We start from the raw sequence: 17,116 nt of genomic DNA, 5'->3' as shown, positions 1-17,116 counted from the left end.
GACATAAAAAAATGAATGAAATATTCTTCCCCTCATTTATGTTTTCTTTATGTCTCTGAAACACTCTCAGACTGTAGGAAAATTTAATCATACACTTAAATTTTATTTATGTATGTGTACACACATAAACTGAACTGAAATTCACAAGATTGGAGAGACAGTGTATCACTGGAGAAGACAAAGAAGCATTAGGATTTAATGATTAGTTGGTTATAAATAATAATGCAGTGGCATGGTTACAAGATTATTCCACAGTTTCACACCTCTGACTGAGTGAATGGTGCTATCACTGACACAAATTTTTCCCTTGTGAAAGGAAGAGAAATAGATTGGGGAGATTGCAAAATTTCACAGGCAGATAATGAGTTTGTGGTTATTTTGAGTTTTGTAATAGCAAGCACCCGAATATGCACAGAGGGGCCTGCTGTCACATGTTCTTTGATCTGCTTTCCTAAAAGGAAAGACAACTTTTAAGGGGTCAGTAATCACTTTAATTAAGTACCTGTATCATTCACTTAGTTCAGGGGAAAAAGTCAGCACCTTGAACTTCAGAAGAAATATAGAGAAATCAAAATCAACGGACAAGCTTCCAACTGCTTGACATACATCACAGATCCGACAGATGACTGTCTGACTATACATGCATAGTTACCAGAAAGGGAAGCACCAACATCTGGGTTTTCAAAGCAAGAGGGGAGGAGCTCCTTAGAGGCTTCCCAGAGTCTCAGTTAGCCAATTACTTCCAGTCAGTAAGCCTCAAAGTAAAACCTCATCTCAGAGTCTTTATACACTTTTCAAAGTGCCAGAAGGCATCACAACCCTTGAGAACCAGTGCCTCATTGAGAAAGCTGTGGATCTTTCCTTAATGGGCAGGCCCATTAATGGGTGGGAAAGATCTTTAATCACATTAAAATAATTAACAATACAAATACATATACTGTCTCTAGTTAAAGAAACTCTCCTTTCTGTACCTTATTCCTAGTAAAGACTCTTGGTTGATAAGGGCAAGTTTCAATCACAGGCACTTGATTATGCTAAAACAAAAATGCAAAAGGTTCTACCTTGCTTGCCATCACAAGTTCTAAACTATCGGGCACACATGAGTAGAAATGTTCTGTGGACACTTAAAGATTCAAAGTTTATATAAGAAGACAAAATTGGAGATCTAAATTAGGTACTCCTTAAGATAATAGCTAAAGTAAAAAAAAATAGACATAGAGAACAGAAAAATAAGAAATTTTGGTTCATCTTTTCATTAAAACAAAGCAGCACCATTATAATGAGAGAATATTTAAAATGGTAGAGAGGCAACAGAGCATAGATCTGGGTTCAGAGTTTTGCCTCTGAAACATACTGACTGTGTGACTCTAGACAAGACATTTAACATCCAAATCTGCTAGGCAACTATGTAACTCTTGTAGAGGAGGTGCCAACTTGCATAAGTAAATGAGCAGTTCCCAATACTAATGAAATTGGAGGTCCACTCTCTATCCCTATCCTATTCAGTATGTTTAATCCTAAGCATAGTTTTTCCAAATATCTCAGACAGGTCTGTTATCTCAAGAGCTGTTAGTGTAATCTCAAAATTAATTTTAATCACACCCAAACACACAGACTTTGATTAGAAAGTGGCGACTATTGTGAAATGAATTAATTCTTAAAGGATGAGGAAGTGATCAGAACATCCAAAAAAAAAAATGTTTCAGTGATGGATTGAGGTCATTTTTGAACCCATGAGCTGAGAAAAATAGTTTAGATCATTAAAGTATAATTTCAATTGGAAAAGTAGAGGAGTTGGGATGATTTTTCTGTAAGCACAATTTTTTTAAATAAGCCTCCTCAAAAATAAAGAGATTATTTTAGGTCTCTCTGAACAGAGAGTGATATCTTGCCTCATTTATATCCTTACTTGTCTAATTCCTTGCATTACCCCTGTATCTATCTAGAACTATATTTAAACTGTCCTTTAAAATGTTCAGAAAGGAAAATCTACAATCTCCCTTGCTAAGATTTTCCAATGATTTGCTAACTTTTCTGAAAGTTTTTTTTCTCATTCTATACTATCTTTTTGGAGTTTAAGCTCAATCCTTTCGATCTAATCTTCATTAAAAAAAAAATCTAGACAGCCTATAAATACCTGTAAAGAAGAACTCCCAACAAATTCTGGAGCAGCAGAAGCCACAGAACAATGGAGTGGAGGAGATTACTGTTCCAGAGAGACCTGAAAAACTGACCCGAAAAGGTCCCTCGAGCACCAGACCCGGAGCAGAGCCCAGCCCTGCCTTGGCTGCCAGGCACCAAGAGGAGCAAATCCGAGCAGGCTTCAGGGATGGAATCTCCAGCAGCCCCTCCACCCACAGGTGAAAAAGGTCAGTGAGAGAGTCTTTTTGGGTGGCCTAGAGGGGAGTGGGGTGTCTCCACAACTCAGGCACCCTCGGGAGGCAGCAGTGGAGATGGCAGCAGACTGGGGCTCCCAAAGCAGGCAGGAGCTGCTTTGCTGAAGGTCTCAGCATAAACCCCCTGAGAGAACTGAGCCCTGTGAGGCGGCCCTGCCCCCACCTGAGCAGCCAAACCCTTCCAAAAGCTCTGAGGCTGGGAAGCAGCATTTGAATCTCAGACCCCAAGCACTGGCTGGGTGGATCTGGAGGTGAGGTGGGTGTGAAGAGGAAGCTCAGAAGTTAAGGCACTGGCTGGGAAAATGCCCATAAAAGGGAAAAAAAATAAGACCATAGAAGGTTACTTTCTTGTTGAACAGATATCTCCTCCTTTCCTTTCTGATGAGGAAGGACAATGCTTACCATCAGGGAAAGACATAAATATCAAGGCTTCTGTATCCCAAACAGACATAACAAATATTCCATGGGCTCGGGCCATGGAAGAACTCAAAAAGGATTTTGAAAATCAAGTTAGAGAGGTGGAGGAAAAACTGGGAAGAGAAATGAGAGAGATGCAAGAAAAGCATGAAAAGCAGGTCAACAGCTTGCTAAAGAAGACCCAAAAAAATGCTGAAGAAAATAACACCTTGAAAAATAGGCTAACTCAATTGGCAAAGGAGGTTCAAAAAGCCAATGAGGAGAAGAATGCTTTCAAAAGCAGAATTAGCCAAATGGAAAAGGAGATTCAAAAGCTCACTGAAGAAAATAGTTCTTTCAAAACTAGAATGGAACAGATGGAGGCTAATGACTTTATGAGAAACCAAGAAATCACAAAACAAAACCAAAAGAATGAAAAAATGGAAGATCATGTGAAATATCTCATTGGAAAAACAACTGACCTGGAAAATAGATCCAGGAGAGACAATTTAAAAATTATGGGACTCCCTGAAAGCCATGATCAAAAGAAGAGCCTAGACATCATCTTTCATGAAATTATCAAGGAAAACTGCCCTGAGATTCTAGAACCAGAGGGCAAAATAAGTATTCAGGGAATCTACAGATCACCACCTGAAAGAGATCCAAAAAGAGAAACTCCTAGGAACATTGTGGCCAAATTCCAGAGTTCCCTGGTCAAGGAGAAAATATTGCAAGCAGCTAGAAAGAAACCATTCAAGTATTGTGGAAATACAATCAGGATAACACAAGACCTAGCAGCTTCTACATTAAGGGATCGAAGGGCCTGGAATATGATATTCCAGAAGTCAAAGGAACTCGGACTAAAACCAAGAATCACCTACCCAGCAAAACTGAGTGTAATACTTCAGGGGGAAAAATGGTCTTTCAATGAAATAGAGGACTTTCAAGCATTCTTCATGAAAAGACCAGAGCTGAAAAGAAAATTTGACTTTCAAACACAAGAATGAAGAGAAGCATGAAAAGGTGAAGAGCAAAGAGAAATCATAAGGGACTTACTAAAGTTGAACTGTTTACATTCGTATATGGAAAGACAATATTTGTAACTCTTGAAACTTTTCAGTATCTGGGTAGTGGGTGGGATTACACACACACACACACACACACACACACACACACATGCACACACACAAAGCACAGAGTCAATTGAATAGGATGGGATCATATCTTAGAAAAAATGAAATTAAGCGGTGAGAAGAAATATATTGGGAGGAGAAAGGGAGAAATGGAATGGGGCAAATTATCTCTCATAAAAGAGGCAAGCATAAGACTTTTTAGTGGAGGGAAAAAGAGGGGAGGTGAGAGAAAAAATGAAGTTTACTCTCATCACCTTCCACTAAAGGAAGGAATAAAATGCACACTCATTTTGGTATGAAAACCTATCTTACAATACAGGAAAGTGGGGGAGAAGGGGATAAGCAGAGTGGGGGAGACGATGGAAGGGAGGGCAATGGGAGGAGGGAGCAATTTGAAGTCAACACTCTTGGGGAGGGACAGGATCAAAAGAGAGAACAGAAGCAATGGGGAGCAGGATAGGACAGAGGGAAATATAGTCAGTCTTATACAACATGACTATTATGGAAGTCATTTGCAAAACTAGACAGATTTGGCCTATATTGAATTGCTTGCCATCCAAACAGAATGGGTGGGGAGGGAGGAATGAAGAGAAGTTGGAACTCAAAGTTTTAGGAACAACTGTTGAGTATTGTTCTTCCATACAACTAGGAAATAAGAAATACAGGCAATGGGGTATAGAAAGTTATCTGGCCCTACAGGACAAAAGAGAAGATGGGGACAATTGAAGGGAGGGATGATAGAAGAGAGGGCAGATTGGTGATAGGGGCAATTAGAATGCTTGGTGTTTTGGGGTGGGGGGAGGGGAAAAATGGGGAGAAAATTTGGAACCCAAAATTTTGTGAAAATGAGTGTTAAATGTTAAATAAATTAATTAATTAAAAAAATCTAAAATAAGTGTTCTTTACTATTTATATAACAAGTTTCCTATTAAGGGAAGGCTTTTTTCTTTTTACCAATTAGCTCTTTAGCTTTCTCTTTTCAGTTGTTTTCAGCTTTTCTTGTGACCCTTCTTTTCCATCCTGTTATCATAGCTTCCTCTGTAATCTCTCCATTTCCCTGATATCTGATTGAAGCCATAGGGTTATAAGAAAACAGGTCTTATTCATTTCCTGACTCTCACTGCTATTTCCCACTTTATCCATTTCAGACTCCCCTCCCCAGACACAGAGCTTGAGCGGACAGTTAAATTTAACTGCATTGTGAAAGGATTTCAGCACATAAATTATTTACAAAAGGAGGATTTCCAGAACATACTTCATTTTTTCCCTATTAGATTTGAATGGGATTAAAACTCTGGATCATAGGACTGTTGCCACAGGTGACACCTTAATACAATGTTTAAAGTATTTAACAACACTCTTAGGTGCCATCCTGATTCTGTAAGATGTCTTTGGGTTATTCCACAACATTTTCACCTTCCATGTTGTAGTTCTGAATAGCTCAGCCACTCTCTGCTGTATTAACAAATTAACAATTATCCTTAATGCCTTGTTTGGGCTTTGGAGGGGGGAAGATTCTTTTTTATTTTATCTCTATGTAAGAAATGCATTTATAGAAGATGTGTTTTCTTTGTAAAATAAAACATATTAGACATTGTAATAGTTGTTAACTTTTCTCAATTTCCCTAGCTCATGTGAATAAAATATGATCGCCATATTTTTATAGATCATACAAGTTACCCATAGTAGAAATATTATCTTCGACTTCCTGTTTCAGTTGGTCTCATTGAATTTAATATAATGACTTGCCAGTCTACTTTGATAATCTGAAAAGATTACTAGGTTGTGTGTGGGGCTGTAAGAAAACTAGCCTCTCTTAGGAACATAGACAAGACAAATCAAAGACCTGCTCTTTTGCCCCAAGTCCTACAAAAGGCACAGAAATTTGGACACAAGGAAGATGGAGAATGGAGAATCAAATAAGGAGGAGAATGACAGTCAGTTGTATGAATTGCACATTGAACACTTTGTCAGATGTCTTTAAGCACTCTGCATAGGTCCTGGAAGAAAGGATTTAGCAAGGGAACTATATTCCTTGGAGACAATAGCTGAGGCTTATTTATAATGAACATTACTGTAAGGCTGCCTCCTTCACTCAGCATAGTCATTATATGATCAATCATGCTTCCAGTATCAGGAAACATATTCCCTTATCTTTTAGGACTTATTCCTGTCTCACTATCAGTATAATGTCTCTATAACACTTATCTTCTGATCACACATCTTGTTCTCTTTCCTCAGCTTTACTTTTCTAGAACTGAGGCTCCTTTTCTTCCAATGTCTCCCATCAGGTCTTAAACCATAATGTCTTTTTTTACCTGAAGAATTTCATAACTCCTGATCAACTCTTTCCCTAATTTCCCTTACAGTCTCTCCCATACAGGATACAGAAAAAAAATTGGAAAGTTATATTATTCTATTGATAAAATCATGTGTCCTATCATAGATATTCATTTCTTTCAAGTCATCTCCAAAAATATTTTTATATGAAAAGCCCTCATATGACATTCTCTATATCAGTGGAGAGGCAGGGAACTGTAGGTGGAGAATGTTGTTAGGTATCGTTTGCTGACTTTGCTGTGTGTGTGTGTGTGTGTGTGTGTGTGTGTGTGTGTGTATGTGTAACAGAGAGCTTGTGCATACTAAAAATCAGAATGAGGGGATACATATTGGGAAATGACTCTGGTATAAAGAACAAAAGTCATTAATAAAACAAAAACAAACAAGAAACCCACTAGATCCACAATCTCTGCTACATGAGTTAGTCATAGTCACGTAAGCATTCATGCCTGCTGTTTCTGTACTTGCCAGAAAATTCTTGTTTGACTTTTAAGTCCTTCTCACTACTTCTAGTTGAGTAAAGTCATATACAAATATTTTCATTCTTGTCTAAGTTTCCATACCCTGCTCATTTATTCCTCTTAAGCATCTGAGGCAAAAGTACTAATTCTGCATTCTAAACTCTATGCCAGTCATTGGAGTCATTGGTGATGCTGAAGCATGAAGGAATGGTTTAATTTTGAAACTAGAAGATCCACACCTATTAACAGAAGAAAGCTAACTCCTCCATCTAATCACATGATCTCCTGACCTACTTGTAGATGCCATTTTTACAAGATCTATCATCTACCAGAAACTGGGTGCATGAGAGATTGTCTCAAATACCTAGAAAGAAATATGATAAAAATGGATAATTGTAGGTAGATTAACAAAACATAAGCAGATGTACGTGTACTCGTTACATGAAAGTCAACATATTGTAATACATGAAATACTGCATTTGAAGTCAAAGGGTCTGATTTCAAACCCTACTGCTGCCATTTACCTACCTGAATGATATTGGGTAAGATACAGGATTGCACATTTAGAGCTGAAAGAATCTTTAAATATCCCCTTATATTACAGTTAATAGAATTGAGATATAGACAGTGTAAATGACTTGCCAAAGATCATATAGGTAAACAAATGGCAGTGCTTAATAAATACTTATTAAATTGAAAAGAATTTCACATGACAGTCTTTCAACTATGAAGTTAGCTATCATGGCATCCCTAAATTTTCTTTTCTCTAGAATAAGCATCTCAAGTTTTTTCAATACATTCTCCGATATTAAAGCAGAAAGATCACTTATTCTGGTCAGAGAGACAGAGTAATATCCTACCCCAGGCACTACTTGTGTGATTTTGGGAATGTCATTTAATTTCTACAACTCCTCAATATCTTCAGTGGTAAAAGGAAGGTGTTGGACTAGATGATTTTAAGATCACTTGTGGTTCTCTATCAACTGTTATTTGATTCTGTGTTCTCAGAATTCTTCATCATTCTGGTTTTCTAACTCTAGAGAAAAAAAAACAACTAAATGCAATACTCTACTCCTGTTCTGAACCAAAGCAAAGTGATTTCCTTCTTTCTAGACTCTAAGACTATTTTAATGTTAAGTTCAGATTAACATTTTTAGTAGCCCTACTGTACTATTGACTTAAATTGAGTGTAGAGACCACCAAAGCCCCCAGCTCTTTCTCAGACTACTATCTAGCCATATTTCCCCAAGTTTTGGATCATCTACTTGTGAAGTTGAGTTTTTGAAGTAAATTGCAAAACTTTCTATTTTCCCCCATTGGATTTCATCTCTTAGATTTGACTCAATATTCTAAACTAGTGAGAACCCTCTTAAAAATTATTTCTGTCTTCCAAAGCTTTAACTACTCTGCCTAGCTTTGTACCATTTCAAAATATGAGAAGCATGTAATCTGAGCATTTATTCATCTTTAAAAATAAAAGGTTACCCAGAACAGTGCAAGCAGAGTTTACTGATAACTTTCACTGTAGATCTCATTTGAAGTTGATTTTTTTGAACCACAAATGACTCTTCTGGGAGTCAGACTATTCAACCATTTATAAGTCTAGACAATTGTTACATTGTCTTGCCAAGTGACTTGTTCATGTTCATGCATACAATGTCATATTTTTATCCATTATCAAGTATGAGCCTTTTAAAACATATTTTCAAATGCATTTTTACTTCCAGAACAAAAATGTATTAGACTGCCTACTAGCAGTTAACAAAAAGAGTTATATGTATATTGTGTCATTTTAAAATCATGGCTATTATTTGAATATTCATTAAAAATTGTGGTCAGATCATCTTGCAGGAATATAAATATTCATTACTATTTTTGTACATCAACATAAATCATTCAACATCGTGCCCAAGTATGTCTCTTATCAGAACCTATACTTCAATCTAACAAAAATGTCAACTAAAATTATTAGATGATGTTATTAGATTTAAATGTAGAGTGCTCTGCATTCTAAGCAATTATGTTGAAGTTCTGTCTTTATTGAGGAAAGATGAGAATTTTCACTTTTGATTAGGCAAAATTGTATATTTCAAGAACTTACCAATTAATTATAATTCAAATAGGGATTTTCATTAGTGCTGTGAAGAATCTAAATTTAAGTTTGTTAATAAGTGTACTGAATTGACATTTTAACCATGTGAGAGATTTTACAAGAATGGTAGTATTTTTTAAGGAAAGATACTAAAGTTTAGGAAATATTGAAAGCTATTTCAGAAGTTATTAATTTATTGGTTCCCCAAATTAACTATAAGTGATTTTTCTTTACCTTGATTACAATAAGAATTTCTTCATGTAGTGATTGCTTAAGTATCTTGATGATAAGGTTGAAGATGACGATAGCCAACGTTTATAGCAATGTTTAAAAGTTTTCAAAAGACTTTAAACTTATCTCTTTTAATCACCACAATAAACCTTAAGGGATATTACCCTCATTTTAGAGGTGAAGAAGTAGAGGCACCCAGAGTGACTTGCCCAGGGTCACACATTTAATAAGTGTTTCAGACCAGATTTGAACTTAGCCATTTCTGACTCCACATCCAATACTCTATCCACTGCACCACTTAGGAGCCATAATCTTTGAAACTCATATAACCTAAAGGGAATTGATGTTTCTGTGCTTTCATTCTATGCATATTTTCTGTTCCACATTGGCAAACAAATCTTGCAATTTCTGGGTATTGGTCTTGGAGAGAGGATTTAGTGGTGAGAAACACTGACCCATTAAAGATTTTTCAGATAGTTATCACAAAATAACTTAAAAACTGATACTATAAGTGAATTACTCAGAGCATGGAAAGATTTTTAAGAATTAGAAGTGGGAAGTATGTTGAGCATTATGAAGCTTGTATAAAATAATAATAAAATCTTGTAATGGATCCAGCCCTCCCACGGAACCAGAACTTGTCTGTATCAATATATAGACAATAAGAAGTTCCTATGACCAATAAAAATCCTAAGCACAAAAGCTTTGATCTATATGGCTCTGCTGGCTACTTTCAACATTACTAAATATGGCAGGTTCCTGTCCTCCAGGAATGTACTCTCTTAAGCACAGACATTAAAAGCTAGTGATAAATCTAACTTTTGAGCTGCTGCAGGCCTAAGGACCTGAATTTATTCAGTACAGGAGTTATTATTCAGAATCTTAGAGAAAATTATTGTGCAAAATCCTAGAGAAAACCAAATAGCTTTGCAGAATATGCTGCATTTAAAAATTGAATCCTAATTTTTATTAGATTGTCATCTTCTAATAATTTTCTCTCTCCCTGCCTCCCTTCCCCTGTCCTTCTCTCTCTCTGTCTCCCTCTCTGTCTCTCTCTGTGTCTCTATGTCTCTGTCTCTGTTTCTGTCTCTGTCTCTCTCTCTCTCACCCACACATACACACACACACGCATGCACATACACACACACACACACACACACACACACACACACACACACACACACACTGAATGATTATTGAAGGATTTTGGAATATGGGAAATGTTATGGAGTCCAAAGCCAAATTCACCATCCAAAGATTGACTAAGGAAAATGAAGGAGTCCTTCCTTTCATACCAGACTACCTTTTATCTAAATTACAGTGAAGGTCCAACCCATAAAATTTTATGGCAACCCTGTGCTCTCTTCAAGAAGGAGGCAATCTGTTGTCTACAAACAGTGAGATAAGAGGATGAAATGTATATTCTACATCAATATTGATTACTCATTTTTTCCAGTAGTATTAGGGCTATTTCATCAAATCCCAAAATCTTCATGTTAAAATCCGCTCCAGATGTTTTTGTTTTTGTTTTTTTTTTTACTTGCCAGAGTAAGTAACCAATCATTTGACTTGGGATGCAAAAGTTGAGTACTAAGTGAAACTTGCTAAGCTGATCCTTTTGTTACACTAGAGAGCCTAGCAAAGTAATAGTGGTTAAAAAAATCAACTTTTTTTTGGATTCCTCCCTTTTTTTGCAACTTTTTATCCAAGTTCCTGTCATCAAAAGGTGATTTATCTTTAAAACTGTTGGTAATGTGAATGTGAATTTTTTTAGATTTCACCCAAATTAAATTGAATAATCATTATGCTCAGATCTTAAGATTTCTCTCAGTATGCCTTATCATCTATTTCTTTCTTTACTGTTACTCCTTCAGTTTGACTTGTCCTCCTCTATTCTCTTCCACTGGCAGTAATCACTGATTGTGAAGTTAGTGGAAGCTTGTGGATTTTATTGTCTGGCATCACATAGAGAAGCTTTGAACAACTAGTGAGGCAATAGATATTTATTAGAAAAATCCATCATAGAAATCAATGGTAATTTAGGCTTGGTTAACATAGAAGAAATGCAAACGCTCTTCACAGATCAGAACTGATCAGGGTAATCACAAGATAGGCAGGGGAAAATGGCACTATGAATATCTTTTTTTTCTTCAAATGTGTGGAGTTGAAATAAATTTACTCTGTCCCTACTAGACTTTGGTCATAGTCATTCAATAGAGTTAAAAAAAATTTCCTATTCAATGTACTGAATACTAGATTCTTTAAGAGTTAAGGAGATAAACAAAGCAAGTGTCATTACCATGACCAAGGCTAGTGATGAAACAGTAAACAGTAATCTCTGTTATCATTATAGGAAAACACTCCTTTCTTATAGTGTTAACACATGTAAAGGAGTTACATTATTCCACCACTATGGTGGAGTGACAGCTACTTTCATTGGAGAGTTTTAAGAAAGAAGAGTAGAGCTTGTTGCCAAGGCTAATAAACTGGCTGCTGCTGTGGAGCCTTGTGGAAGATTCAGTTGCATGTACAGAGTAACCCTGGCTCTCATAACTTCTAAGGCTTAGAAAGACTAGACTAGCACTGTTTGCAATCCCCAGGAATTTTACCTGATAAGTATAATTCTCTGTGTGTCTCTCCTGATATTTTGACTTGTTTAACTTTGGCCAAGTGAGGCATTGTGTGGTTTTGATTTTTTACCTCTGCAGGATGTCTTCTGTCTCTTGTCTAGACTAAGTACCTCCCTACTGGTTGAAGGTTAGTTTTCCAGTACAGCAATTGTTTTACGATGAACTCTTTCTGAATTTCTCATACTGCATGTGTCTGACTCTGTCCCATGGAATCTTGGGGTGAGTGTGAAAGCCTAATACATACAGACAAGACTTCTGTCCTTAAGACTATGATGTCATGAATGGCATTTTTCTGTTCAAAAGTATTTAATATTTGTATATTATAAAATGTTATCACTTTACAACACACTGTTTATTCTGTGAAGGATTGTGGCCACATTAAAATAATAATAATTAACACAATATTTACATATTATGCATATGTCCATATATTCTATTCATATGTTAAATAGGCACCAGTGTTGTCCTTTTTTTCATAATATGCCCACAAAAACATCTTTGATGTGATGTTGGTAAATAGTTATATTGTATCAGTGTGCCAATATGAACATGGCCAGATTATCTCTGCCCAAATTCAGATTTGCTTTTTAGCACAAAGGGGAAAAAATAGCATTATTAGCTTTTGCTAAAACTAAAGATAATTCCCTACCTAAACATGAAATAACCCCCTTGTCTTTCTTTGAAGATTTAAAATCTTCAAGTTCCCAGTCTCAGTATCTGAAGGTCTCAAAAGCACTCTCAGAAACAGTATTTCCAAACCCTAACTCTAGGTTAGATTTTTAATGTTATTTGAAACCTCTACCATGGACAGCTCTAGGCAGTATAGTTTTAGCCTGGCTGCTGACCAAAACAAGGAGTCAAGGAGAAAAAAATTTGCAAGGTATAGAGTGGTATGAACTGGGACCAAGACATGAATTAGTGGTTTGGGAAAAAACTCTTTGAAGGATATGTTGTTTTGATCTGCCTTTTTTTTTTTTTTAATCAAAGGAGTCGTCAACTCTGTGTGGTTCAATAATCTTCTTTCAAAATGCTGATAAATCAATTAGTCTTAATTGGTTCTAATTGGTATTCCATATATTAACAACATAGGATGTAAGATGTATAAAATATGAACATACAATAATGAAACAGATTTTCTTACATGGTTTATGGAAATCATTTTCAGTCCTTTATGATTTCCTCTCATACAATACAGCTGAAAACTGAACACTAGTTAGTGTTTGTAATAGTGTAATGTTTAGCAAATCTATGATTTCTTTTTTAAAATGTAAAATTAAGTCTTCAAAACTATATAAAATTACCCATTTATTACTGTAAGGGAACTCATTTCATCAGAGGTGCTTATAAATATTGATGAATATTGGTTTTCTAATATGAAGATTAGATGTAAGAATTTATATATATACATACATATATATGTATATGTTCATATATGTATATATATATATACACACATATATATATGTTCTTTCCCCCAGCTCACTTCCTCCTCTGACCAATAACATACTTGTTATTTTTTTTTAAATAATGATCATGCATCCTTTTTAAGACCTGTTTGCTTGGACCCAGGAGCCCTCCAAGGCTGCCTCACAATGGATACCTTTACCTATTGTGGAGACAATCAGTACTTAAGACTTGTGCTATTTTTTTCACCACTGCAGCTATCTTCATTCCAAAAATGGACAAAAATATATCTGCCCATTTGAAAGTACATTTTAAATATGACTTACTTAAACAATTCATGTGACTGATGTATTGGAGACTGGCTTCCCGATACAAAGTACATTTCTTTTTTTTAATTATTATTTTATTTGTTTTCAGTGTTCTACAATCATTTCCATATATCTTAGATTTTTTTCCCCTTCCTCTCTCTACTTCTCCCCTGCCTCCCCACTCCCTCCCTGAGATGGCTTACAATTTTGTATAGGTTCTACACATACATTCCTATTAAATACATTTTCACATTAGTCATGTTGCATAGAAGACTTAAAATGAATAGGAGAAATCATAAAACAAACCAAAACATAATACAAAAGAAAATGATCTGCTTCATTCTTCGATTGAATTTCATAGTTCTTTCTCTGGATGTGGAAGGATTTTGCTTTAAGAGACCATTAGGAATTTTTAAAGTCCTTGCATTGCAATGAAGTACTAAGTCTACCAGACAAATTCCTCCCACACTGTTCTTGTTGCTGCGTACAAAGTTCTCCTGGTCCTACTCCTTTCACTCAGCATCAGTTCATATAAGTCTTTCCAGCCCTTTCTGAGGTCTTCCTGTTCATCATTTCTTATAGCACAATAGTATTTCATTACATTCATATACCACAATTTATTCAATCATTCCCAAATTGATGAGCATCCTCTTGATTTACAGTTTTTGACCACCACAAAGAGTGCTGCTATAAATATTTTTGTACATGTGGGATCCTTTCCCATTTTTATGATCTCTTAGGGATACAATCCTACAAGTGGTATTGCTAGGTCAAAGGGTATGCACATTTTTGTAGCCCTTTGGGCATAGTTCCAAATTGCTCTCCAGAATGGTTGGATCAGCTCATAGCTGCACCAGCAATGAGTTAGTGTTCCAATTCTCCCACATCTTCTCCAGTATTTATCATTATCCTGTTCTGTCATGTTAGCCAATCTGACAGGTGTGATGTGGTATCTCAAAATTGTTTTGATTTGCATCTCTCTAATCAATAGTGACTTACAGCATTTTTATATGATCATAGATAGCTTTAATTTCTTCTTCTGAAAACTGCCTATTCATATTCTTTAACTGTTTATCAATTGGGGAATGACTTGTATTCTTGTATATTTCACTCAGTTCTCTGTATATTTTAGAAATTAGGGCACAAAGTACATTTCTTAAGCTCCATTATGAATGTGTACTTAAGTGAAGGGTTGGCCAGAAGACTTTATCTTTGATGAGTTTTTTTCTTTTTTTTTTCTTTTTTTTTTTCTTTTTTTTTTTTTATTTAGCTTTTAACATTCATTTTCACAAAATTTTGGGTTACAAATTTTCTCCCCTTTTCTCCCCTCCCCCCCCAACCGCCAAGCATTCTAATTGCCCCTATGACCAATCTGCTCTCTCTTCTATCATCCCTCTCTGCCCTTGTCTCTGTCTTCTCTTTTGTCCTGTAGGGCCAGATAGCTTTCTATACCCCTTTACCTGTATTTCTTATTTCCTAGTGGTAAGAACATTACAGTTGATCCTAACACTTTGAGTTCCAACTTCTTTAGCTCCCTCCCTCTCCACCCCTTCCCTTTGGAAGGCAAGCAATTCAATATAGGCCAAATCTGTGTAGTTTTGCAAATGACTTCCATAATAGTTGTGTTGTATAGGACTAACTATATTTCCCTCCATCCTATCCTGTCCCCCATTACTTCTATTCTCTTTTGATCCTATCCCTCCCCATGAGTGTTGACCTCAAATTGCACTCCCCTCCCCATGCCCTCCCTTCTATCATCCCCCCCCACTCTGCTTATCCTCTTATCCTCCACTTTCCTGTATTGTAAGATAGGTTTTCATACCAAAATGAGTAGGCATTTTATTCTTTCCTTTAGTGGAATGTGATGAGAGTAGACTTCATGTTTTTCTCTCACCTCCCCTCTTTATCCCTCCACTAATGAGTCTTTTGCTTGCCTCTTTTATGAGAGATAATTTGCCCCATTCAATTCTCCCTTTCTCCTCCCAATATCTTTCTCTCTCACTGCTTGATTTCATTTTTTTTTAAGATATGATCCCATCCTCTTCAATTCACTCTGTGCACTCTGTCTCTATGTGTGTGTGCGTGTGTGCATGTGTGTGTGTGTAATCCCACCCAGTACCCAGATACTGAAATGTTTCAAGAGTTACAAATATTGTCTTTCCATGTAGGAATGTAAACAGTTCAACTTTAGTAAGTCCCTTATGACTTCTCTTTGCTGTTCACCTTTTCATGGTTCTCTTCATTCTTGTGTTTGGAAGTCAAATTTTCTTTTCAGCTCTGGTCTTTTCATCAAGAATGCTTGAAAATCCTCTATTTCATTGAAAGACCAATTTTTCCCCTGAAGTATTATACTCAGTTTTGCTGGGTAGGTGATTCTTGGTTTTAGTCCTAGTTCCTTTGACTTCTGGAATATCCTATTCCATGCCCTTCGATCCCTTAATGTAGAAGCTGCTAGATCTTGTGTTATCCTGATTGTATTTCCACAATACTTGAATTGTTTCTTTCTAGCTGCTTGCAATATTTTCTCTTTCACCTGGGAGTTCTGGAATTTGGCCACAATGTTCCTAGGAGTTTCTCTTTTTGGATCTCTTTCATGCGGTGTTCTGTGGATTCCTTGAATATTTATTTTGCCCTCTGGTTCTAGAATCTCAGGGCAGTTTTCATTGATAATTTCATGAAAGATGATGTCTAGGCTCTTCTTTTGATCCTGGCTTTCAGGTAGTCCCATAATTTTTAAATTGTCTCTCCTGGATCTATTTTCCAGGTCAGTTGTTTTTCCAATGAGATATTTCACATTATCTTCCATTTTTCCATTCCTCTGGCTTTGTTCTGTGATTTCTTGCTTTCTCATAAAGTCCTTAGCCTCCATCTGTGCCATTCTAATTTTGAAAGAACTATTTTCTTCAGTGAGCTTTTGAATCTCCTTTTCCATTTGGCTAATTCTGCTTTTGAAAGCATTCTTCTCCTCATTGGCTTTTTGAACCTCTTTTGCCAATTGAGTTAGGCTAGTTTTCAAGGTGTTATTTTCTTCAACATTTTTTTGGGTCTCCTTTAGCAGGGAGCTGATTTGCTGTTCATGCTTTGACTTCATGTCTCTCATTTCTCTTCCCAGCTTTTCCTCCACCTCTCTAACTTGATTTTCAAAATTCTTTTTAAGCTCTTCCATGGCCTGAGCCCATTGAGTGGGCTGGGACACAGAAGCCTTGATTTCTGTGTCTTTGCCTGATGGTAAGCATTGTTCTTCCTCATCAGAAAGGAAGGGAGGAAATGCCTGTTCACCAAGAAAGTAACCTTCTATAGTCTTATTTCTTTTCCCTTTTCTGGGCATTTTCCCAGCCAGTGACTTGACCTCTGAATATTTTCCTCACACCCACCTCACCTCCTGATCCTCCCAGCCAGTGTTTGGGGTCTGAGATTCAAATGCTGCTTCCAGCCTCAGGGCTTTGGGCGGGGGCAGGGCTGCTATTCAGTGTGAGATTAAATTCAGATGCTCAGGTGAGGGCAGGGCTGCCTCTCAGGCTCAGTTCCCTCAGGGAGTTTATGCACGGACCTTCAACAATGGATCCAGGCTCCTGCCTGCTTGGGGAGCCCTGGTCTGCTGCTGCCCCTCAGCTTCTGTCTCCCGAGGGGGCCCGAGCCATGGGGGCACCCCACTCCCCCCTCGACCCGCCAAAGGGACTCTCTCACCGACCCCGTCCCCTGTGGGTGGAGGTACTTGTGCGGCC

General features: G+C 36.9%; 1 protein-coding gene across 2 annotated transcripts in view; it reads left to right on the top strand.

Annotated features, from left to right (window-relative positions):
• The window catches only part of THSD7B (thrombospondin type 1 domain containing 7B), a 1,192,820-nt gene that overhangs the window by 929,668 nt on the left and 246,036 nt on the right, over window positions 1-17,116 (top strand). The window lies entirely within an intron of this gene.

This window comes from Notamacropus eugenii, chromosome 5 (genome assembly GCF_028372415.1).
Source record: "Notamacropus eugenii isolate mMacEug1 chromosome 5, mMacEug1.pri_v2, whole genome shotgun sequence".
Classification (NCBI taxonomy): domain Eukaryota; kingdom Metazoa; phylum Chordata; class Mammalia; order Diprotodontia; family Macropodidae; genus Notamacropus; species Notamacropus eugenii.
The sequence above is the reverse complement of the archived record's forward strand: the minus strand, read 5'-3'. Positions and strand labels throughout refer to the sequence as shown.